The following is an 8,229-nucleotide window of genomic DNA, read 5'->3' as shown; positions in this document are numbered from 1 at the left end:
TGTGTCACACCTCTCTTCTTGCTCATCATGGGGGCATGCAATCCCAGATTGCCTGCCAAAGTACAAGCAGAGAAGAGTTGGGGATAGCTTAAGAGCCCAGAGGCAGGAAGTCTCTTTACGAGGAGGCCATCTCTCAGAGGTGGGTTAGGTCTTCTTAACCTCTCTTTTGCCATCTACCTTTCTCCACGGATCTCCTGAACTTGAGTCTCTGCTTACCCTGCATTTCCTGTACTCACAGAGAATCAAGACCTCTAGGGCAGACCAAGCCTGTGCTTGGTAAAGAATGATCCAGGCTTGGAAGGGTTAATGCCAGGAGCCTTGATGGATGGGGAGGATTATTAGTTACTCTTTTTAAAGAGCCAAGGAAGGGTTCCTCCCTGTCACTTACACTCCCCTTTCACATGATCTCTCTTCATGGCGGTGGATAGGGAAAAAAAAAAAAAGAGGAAAAAAGTCTCAAAATAATTTAGGAAGTCCTCACAAACGCTTGTGTTTTCATTTAGCAGCATGGATACAGCCACAGACCCTCAGAGGGAGCAACCAACTGGGAATTGAGTGGAAAAAAATAGGAATCCTAGACTCTCAAACTATCCAGTTTTTTTTTTTTTTTTTTTTTTTTTTTTTTGGTGGGGGAGATAGTTCGGGAGGGGGGAGGATTAAATCAAATCTTTTAGGGGAAGGGCTCAGCTCTGGGCTTTCATGGATAAAACACTAAAGATCAACTCCATGTGTGTGACCCAACTGTCCTGGAAGCGTCAATTGGAAGAGAATCCAAACCTTAAGTTGTGCTCATAGCTTCAGCTCAAGTAAGAAAAATGAGGTGGGGGTCACAGGGTGGGGACCAAGTCTTAGATGGAAGAAGGGGGGAGGGCTTGGGGATGGATGCAGTGGGGATAAGGCGGAAGGGAGCTATGTCTTTAAGTCTGTCCTATGGTTATACATATTTTTTCTTCTATGAATGGGTTTTGCTGTAAATTATAGCTTTGCCCGTGGTCCCTTGGGTCAAAAGAAATAGTCTCTAAACAGAAAACAGCTCTGATTGGTGACTTTCCTTCTTCCCTCCCCAACCCCCTTCCTAATTGAAACCAAATGTGCAATATATTGGATGCTGGGATCCCTGGCGCTTTCCCAGGAATCCTCAGAATGTGAGGTTTCTCTCAAAGGCATCTTGCATCAGCCTGTGGATGTATGCCTACCACCGGGCTCCTCCACCGGCAAAGTGGAAAAAGAAGCGTTTCACAACAGATTCTTCTTTTTGGGTTGGGGGAACGCAGTGGATTATAGCTCTGTTTTTCTTCTTTCCAAAACTGTGCACTCCTGGATGAACGTAAGTTGTGTGTTTTGGGGTTTTTTTCCCTTCATTGTTTTTTTTTTTTTTCTTTCTTTTCCGAAAACGAAAGCTCTAAATATCCTTCTCCTGGTGTCTCAGGAAAAGTTTTAAAAAGGAGGCAGAAGGGGGTTTCAAGTCAGGCGAGGAAGGGAAGGGAATGGGGCACCCTAGGCACGAGAAATCCAAGATTTCACGTTTTGGGGGGGCTGGATTTATGTTATGGAGAGAAGAGTAAAGCACTGCTAACCAAAGAAGACTGAAGCATAATAAACGAATCCATCGCAGCTGCAAGATACAATAAACAACGTTCGCAGGGTTGAAACTGTTGGCAGGCAAGACAGGCCGATCGCAGAGCTGGTTTCTGGGATGGAGAAACCCGAGCCGGGAGCTAGGTTTTCGGCATTTAGTAGCGGCGTTCGAGGGTCCTGAGTTTGGGAGAGGACAACTTTTTGTATTTTTGATTTTTCAGGGGAGTCGCTGACTTAATTGTGAGGAGGACAACTTTGGGTGACGGGTGCCTTCACCTTGAGGTTTGGGGTGCTTGGGCCGGGGGTCTGGGTGGATGGGGCATTTTTCAGTTGGTGATGAACCTCATCTTCCCCATTTCTCTGGCCTGGGTGCCTTTCCCTTTGTTACCGAATGACTTGGGACTGTTTGCAGTTGGGACCTCTGAGTCCTGGCTGAGGTTCAAGAGTCCCATCCAAGGGGAAAGAGAATTTTTCCAAGTGGCTGAAAGTCTCAGGCCAGCCATTTGAGGCGGGAGTTCGCAGTGTTCAAGCCAGGAGGCGTTCAGCACCATTTTGCTGACGGCTTGCCTTCTGCCTCCTTTCCCTGGAGGAACGACAGAGCCAGAGTCTGTAAAGAGTCTTAGAGATCTCTTCTGACCCCCTCATTTCACAGGCGGTGGAAGTGACAGAAGGGGGATTGACACATTCAGGGTCAACACAGCACGTTAGTAGCGAAGTTGCAGATGAAATCCAAGTTCTCTTTACTGCTAGTCAGTGCTCTTTCCATTCCATACCTCTACGTGCATGTTCATTTCTCTCGAGACTGAGGTGATAGAGGCAGTTTAATTAACAAGTTACCGCAAGGACATCAGTTATCAGCAAGAGAGGATGCTAATGGTGGTTCATCAGCAGGTGGTATCTGTGGTCATATTTGGTTGTGTGTCTGTGTGTAAAATAAAAAAAGCTAAGTGCTTGCTCTGCACCAGGCTCCATGCTCAGAGCTCTACATACATAATTTGATTGAATCTTCACAGTTCCCGAGGCATTATTCCTAGTTTATGAATAAGGGCATTAAAGCTTAGAGAGGAAGAATGATTTGCTTAAGGAAGTACAGCTAGTAGGGTTGAGACTCATGCACGTCTGACTCCAAACTCTGTGCTCTGAATCACTCTGCAATAACACTGCCCTCCCCCACTCCACACACACGTTTGACTACTTTCCGAGTCAAGTTCCACGTTTCCCTCGGTGACTGGTGACTAGGAGGTGAAGGTGTCGGGCTAGGGGAGCAGTGCAGATCCTCTCTGGAAGGCCGCTTCCGCACTTGGATGGGTATTTATCTGGGTACCGGAAGGGGGCTGTGGGTGGGCAGCTCTCTGCATTAATTCTGGGTGTTTGGTATATACTTACCTTTGTTCTGCAAAGAGCCTGGGATTTAGATTCCGAAGACCCAAGTTCAAGTTCTGGCTCAACCTTGTATTATTTGACAAAGTTGCTTTACCTTCCTGCACCTAGGCCTCTGTACTTATTACACGGTAAAAATAGCGATACTTTTCAGTATTATTGTTGTCGTTGTTTTTAAGAATTTTATTTATTTATTGGCTGCGTTGGGTCTTCGTTGCTGCGCACGGGCTTTCTCTAGTTGCGGAGAGCAGGGGCTACTCTTTGTTGCAGTGCGTGGGCTTCTCGTTGCGGTGGCTTCTCTTGTTGTGGAGCACGGGCTCTAGGCGCACGGGCTTCAGTAGTTGAGGCACGTGGGCTCAGTAGTTGTGGCTCATGGGTTCTAGAGCACAGGCTCGGCAGTTGTGGCGCATGGGTTTTGTTGCTCCGCGCCATGTGGGATCTTCCCGGACCAGGGCTCGAACCCGTGTCCCCTGCAGTGGCAGGTGGATTCTAAACCACTGTGCCACCAGGGAAGTCCCCAGTATTATTGTTTTAAGAGACACTGGATGTGAACGCGTTCTGAAGGCTGTGAAGGCCTTCTCCATACCAGTTCTTGTGACAGTGACCCCTGAACACTGGAACAAAGTGTGAGGCAGCGTCTGCCATGCTGGGTCCAGCAGGTGGTGCTGATGCCGGCGGGAGGGTGGCTGTATTGGGCTGTGTGTGAAACCCTGGAATGGGTGGCCTTGGTCTTAGTGCCCGTCTCTTTTGAGTGGAAGCAGTCCCTCCTCACGGGGAATAGTCCCAGGTTTTCTATCTGAAACTTTCCTCTGGTGCCTGGCTTGGCCATGCTTCCTCACCCAGTGAGCTCAGTGGAAGCTGAAGGACACCATGGTGTTCAAGCTTCCCTTGCCTGGGTCTGTGCGGTCTCTGAACGAGAAAGGTTTAGTTAGGATCAGTCCACAAGTCTCTCCTCAAAGGAGATGGCTTTCGAGGAGCTTCATATCTAGTTGAGGGTAGATCCTTGACCCTTGACCTTCCTCATGTTCCCTCCTCTGTGCCTGTCATCAGAAGGAATGCAGCTGCTCCTGGGGGTGGAGTTGGAGGCCCAGCAGGCGGTGGGGAGGGCCCTGCCTCTGCTTCTGCTTAAGATCTGTTTGCTTTATAAACACTAAAGGTAAGGGAAGTGGGGAAGGCGTTTCCAGATTCCTTTACTTAGAATCCACGAGTTGTGACTCCAACAGTATCCATGTCTGTGACATATGCAAAAACTATATATCGGTCTCTGCCCCTGGTTCCTGGCACAGAACTCCTGAAACCCTTGTAGTTTCCTGAGTGATAAGAGCACTAGGAGCATCTTTTGTTCTAATACTTGGTCTCTGACTCCTGTTCCTGACATAGAGCTCTTAAGTCCCTCGGAATTTCCTGGGTGAGAGGAGTGTCCTTTGTTCTAATGAGGTGATTTTGGGTGGGCTTCTGAATGAGGGCTTCGTCCCCAGAAAGACCAAGCCATGGTTAGAAGCTAGGGATTTTCAGCCCCACCTCCTCCTTCCAGGAAGGGAGGCAGGGCTGGAGACTGAGCTGATGATTAATCATGCCTACATGATGGAAATCCCCAAAGTATCAAGTCTGGGGAGCTTCTGGGTTGGTGAACACATCCATGTGTTGGGAAACTGGTGCACCTCAACTCCACAGGGACAGAAGATCTTATGCTGGGGACCCTTCCAGACTTTGCTCTATATACTTCTTTGTCTGGCTGTTTATCTGTATTCTTTATTATATAATAAACTAGTACACATAAGTGTTTCCCTGAGTTTTGTGAGCTGGTCTAGCAAGTGATTGAATCCAATGCTGGGAGTAGGGGAGGGGTCATGAGAACCTCTGATTTGTAGCCAAGTTGGAAAGAAGTTGTGGGTAACTTGGGGACCTACTACTCGTAATTGGTGTCTGCGCTGGGGGGACGGTCTTGTGGGTCCGAGCCCTTAACCTGTGGGGTCTGCACTAGCTCCAGGCAGTGAGTATGTTAGTAGGGGAAAAAAGTGAGTTTTTCCTAGACGATGTCCAAGCACAGAGTGGGAGTGTCATCCAATGGAGTCTCATCACCTCCTCACTCTCCCCTAGCCTCTCTGTCAACTCACTGTTTTCTTCCCTTCTTATATAGTCACGTCCCAGACTTTGTCATATGAATTATCTATCACATGCAACAAATCTAGTTCAGACCTTTCCATATGATTACATTTTTAATAGACACACTAAAAAATTAGAGGTTCCCCCCCTTATACTAATGTCACGCCATTTAAAATTAGCATTAACTCTCAGGCACTTCTTCCCAAGTTCCTTTGTAAGGTCCACTTTCAGGCACTTTACATCACCCTCACCTCAAACACACGACCCAAACACACATCTCACGGGCATTCAGAAAGCTACCGCCCCTCTGAAAACGGACCTCCACAGACCTGCTGATGTCATGTGCCAGCTGACATAAATGGTGACCTGCCCTCAGCTCAGACACGCTGGATCCTTTATGCCCCTTGACCCGTTTGGAGCCACGCAAGGTATGAATTGACCCTCTCCTAACACTGACTACTCATTCCAGATATGTGTCCTACATCCCCAGGCCTCCCAGAGCTTCTCTGAAGTCAGCAACCATCCACAATGAGGGCTGCTCACCACTGCGTTAGGAACCTCGGGTAGACCTTAAGGATCAATTAAATAAGAGTATCTGAGGGTAGGGGTTGAAGTGAATACACTTCAGTATTTTGAAGTGTTCCCCACGTGATTCCAAGCTGAACCTCTGCTGATAAATCTCCAAGTTCGTTGCCTCAGCCATTCCTCAGTGGGGAGTAAGGGCGCCCTTTATAGGACAACCCCACCCCTGTTGTCCTGTAAAGAATTTAAGGGTCAGTGCCTCCCTCCCCTAGCTGGCTTCCTTGAGCTTGGTCAAGACCACCTCATGGTGTCCACAACCTGCCTTTTCCCCTTAAGTGGACACTTGCCCAGGCCTCAGACTCTTTCTGATGTGAAGTCAGACAGACCTGATTTGCACTCCCAGCTGTATACTCACTGGCTGTGTGACCTCGGGCAAGCCGCTTCAAGTCTCTCAGTTTCCTACTCTGTAAAATAAGGATCGTAATTCCCATCTAATAGGTATTACAGATAGCTCTTGTGAGTACACAGCATAATGTTTGGCATGTAGTTAATAAATGAAGTTGATGATGATTCCTTTTATTATTAATTTGGCACAGATGCTTTGGCTTGTTCAGCCACATAACACCAGCCCAGCTATTTTTTCATATCCTTAGTCCAAAAACATTTTTCCAGGCAGCAATGTTCACCCACCAAAATCCCCTTCTACAAATAATGCTCCTCAAAGTACTTTTGCAGTGGAAAGGATATGGGTTTAAATTCTGGCTTTGCCACCACTTACTAGCCGTGTAACCTTGGACGAGATCTTGAACCTCTCCAAGTCTCATTTTTCTTAACTCATAGGTTTGGTATATGAAATAGGTGCCGTTAGATATACAAAGAGGCCAACATAGAGCCTCATACGTAGTAGATGCTCTGAGTAAGTGAATGCTCACTCGGTGTCACTTCTCTTACTTTTGCTGGTGGAATCTTCAATGCTTTGTGGTTTAAAAGCCTATCATGTGTGAACCATCGAGATTGTTATCTTGGGTTGATCCCTTTCATTTGAACACTTTGCTTTGATCATGGATGCGATCTATTGGAAATTTGCCCTCTTTGATTTGAAAAGACAGCTGTCAGTTCATCTCCTTGCCTCCACTCCCTCATCCATTCCCACCTCACTTTTACCCAACCTTTCTCTTAATGCTCAAAACACACTTGTGCATAATGCTATCTTTACAGGGGAACTAAACACAAGCGTAGATTACTTGGCTAGGGGTCTATACAACACCAGAAGAAAAAAAGGAGTTGGCAGTTTGGGGCAGGTAGGGAAGAAGGGATACTATATATTATATATTAGACAAGATAATCCTATTACAGTGGAAAGATTTAGAGGGCAGTATAAAACAGTACGGGTCACAATTGCTACTGCTGTTGTAACTAAATGCGAAATGCATTCAGGAAAGGGACAGATGAGTTAACAAAAGAGAAGTACAGGTTTTGTGCTTCTGTGGAAGTCATCCAGCAACTAGCTCGTCCCACCAAGGCCTCCAAGTTGGAGGGACCACTGGGGGAAAATTGGCCTTGACTTATGTTCACCATTTTTTTCCTCTCCTACTCCTAATGCCCAAGTCTCTGCCCCTTTTCCCCATCTGGCTACATTTCTCAGTAGTTTCTAACCTGTTTCTCTCCCTGATTGTTCTGGAATCCCTCGGCAATTCAATTTTATTTTACTTGGCTTAATTCTATTTAGCAAGGATTTATTGACTGCTTCCTAGTGTAAGGTACTCTGCTTAACATATTCTAATAACAATAGCTTAATAAAGGAACTGAGATGTCCAGATGACTGCCCGGGGATATTCATCTAAACACCAATCACCTAATGGCTAAAGTGATGGTCTCTCTAAACTTTCTCCATCTCTTTAAATTTTATTTGCATGCATTTGAACCTATTATGATTGAGCCTATGTTATTCAGATATGATTTGGCTGAAAATAATTCTCTTCTTGTTTTGATTTTCTTTCTTAATTTTGCTTTCTGTCCTTCCTGTTGTGCATGGAACTATTTGATGTTTCCAAGTTCTGTAATTCTCCAAGCAACGGAGATCCCAGCATTTGGCAAGTTGTATACTTATTAAATGGAATCTCACTTTGGTCTCTAAGCACCAAGAAAGGTTAGGTTTGAGCCAGCCCAAGTATCACTGAGGCCTGGAAGAGCAGTGAAAAGGCAGAAGGGTTCTAAATGGTGTTTAGACTTACTTTGAAACTCCTGGGTTCAGCTAGGCTTCTCCAGGAGATTGGCATTGTCTATAATGGATTCACTCATTCAACTGTCTTGTGGCTTGTGTTTTGTGCCTAGCGAGACCCCAAAGAAATGTTTGAGGAGTCCCTTGTACCTACTAGTCAGAGGTTAATGCTGTGTACTATGTGGTGTGGGTGTAACTGGGAGGGCTTAAAAGAATAGAACCTTGTGTGCAAAAGGTAGTGAGGAGAATATGCAGTAAGTTTTGGTCTCAGCACCATCATTTTCTAGATTTTTTACCTCAAAGAAGTCTTTTACCTTCAGTGGTCCTCAATTTCCTCATCTGTTTCCCTCATGTACTTTTATATCCTTCTTTTATGTTCAGAAAAGGTAACATGTCAGAAACTTTGTAAAGGGGACAGCACT

At 46.1% G+C, this 8,229-nt stretch overlaps 1 protein-coding gene across 3 annotated transcripts in view; it reads left to right on the top strand.

The window, feature by feature from the left end:
- The first annotated feature begins 1,076 nt into the window (after positions 1-1,076).
- Positions 1,077-8,229, top strand: part of DDR2 (discoidin domain receptor tyrosine kinase 2) — a 159,506-nt gene continuing 152,353 nt past the window's right edge. For 2 of the 3 annotated variants that reach the window (XM_082466721.1, XM_082466719.1), the window contains exon 1: positions 1,081-1,327. The gene's annotated coding sequence lies outside the window, so the exon portion shown is untranslated. Of the gene's footprint in view, positions 1,328-8,229 lie in introns of all 3 variants that reach the window. The other variant, XM_082466720.1, reaches the window with a different exon arrangement.

Source organism: Balaenoptera physalus (genome assembly GCF_965194825.1).
Source record: "Balaenoptera physalus genome assembly, chromosome: 1".
Taxonomy (NCBI): Eukaryota; Metazoa; Chordata; class Mammalia; order Artiodactyla; family Balaenopteridae; genus Balaenoptera; species Balaenoptera physalus.
This window is presented reverse-complemented; position numbering and strand designations above follow the sequence as displayed.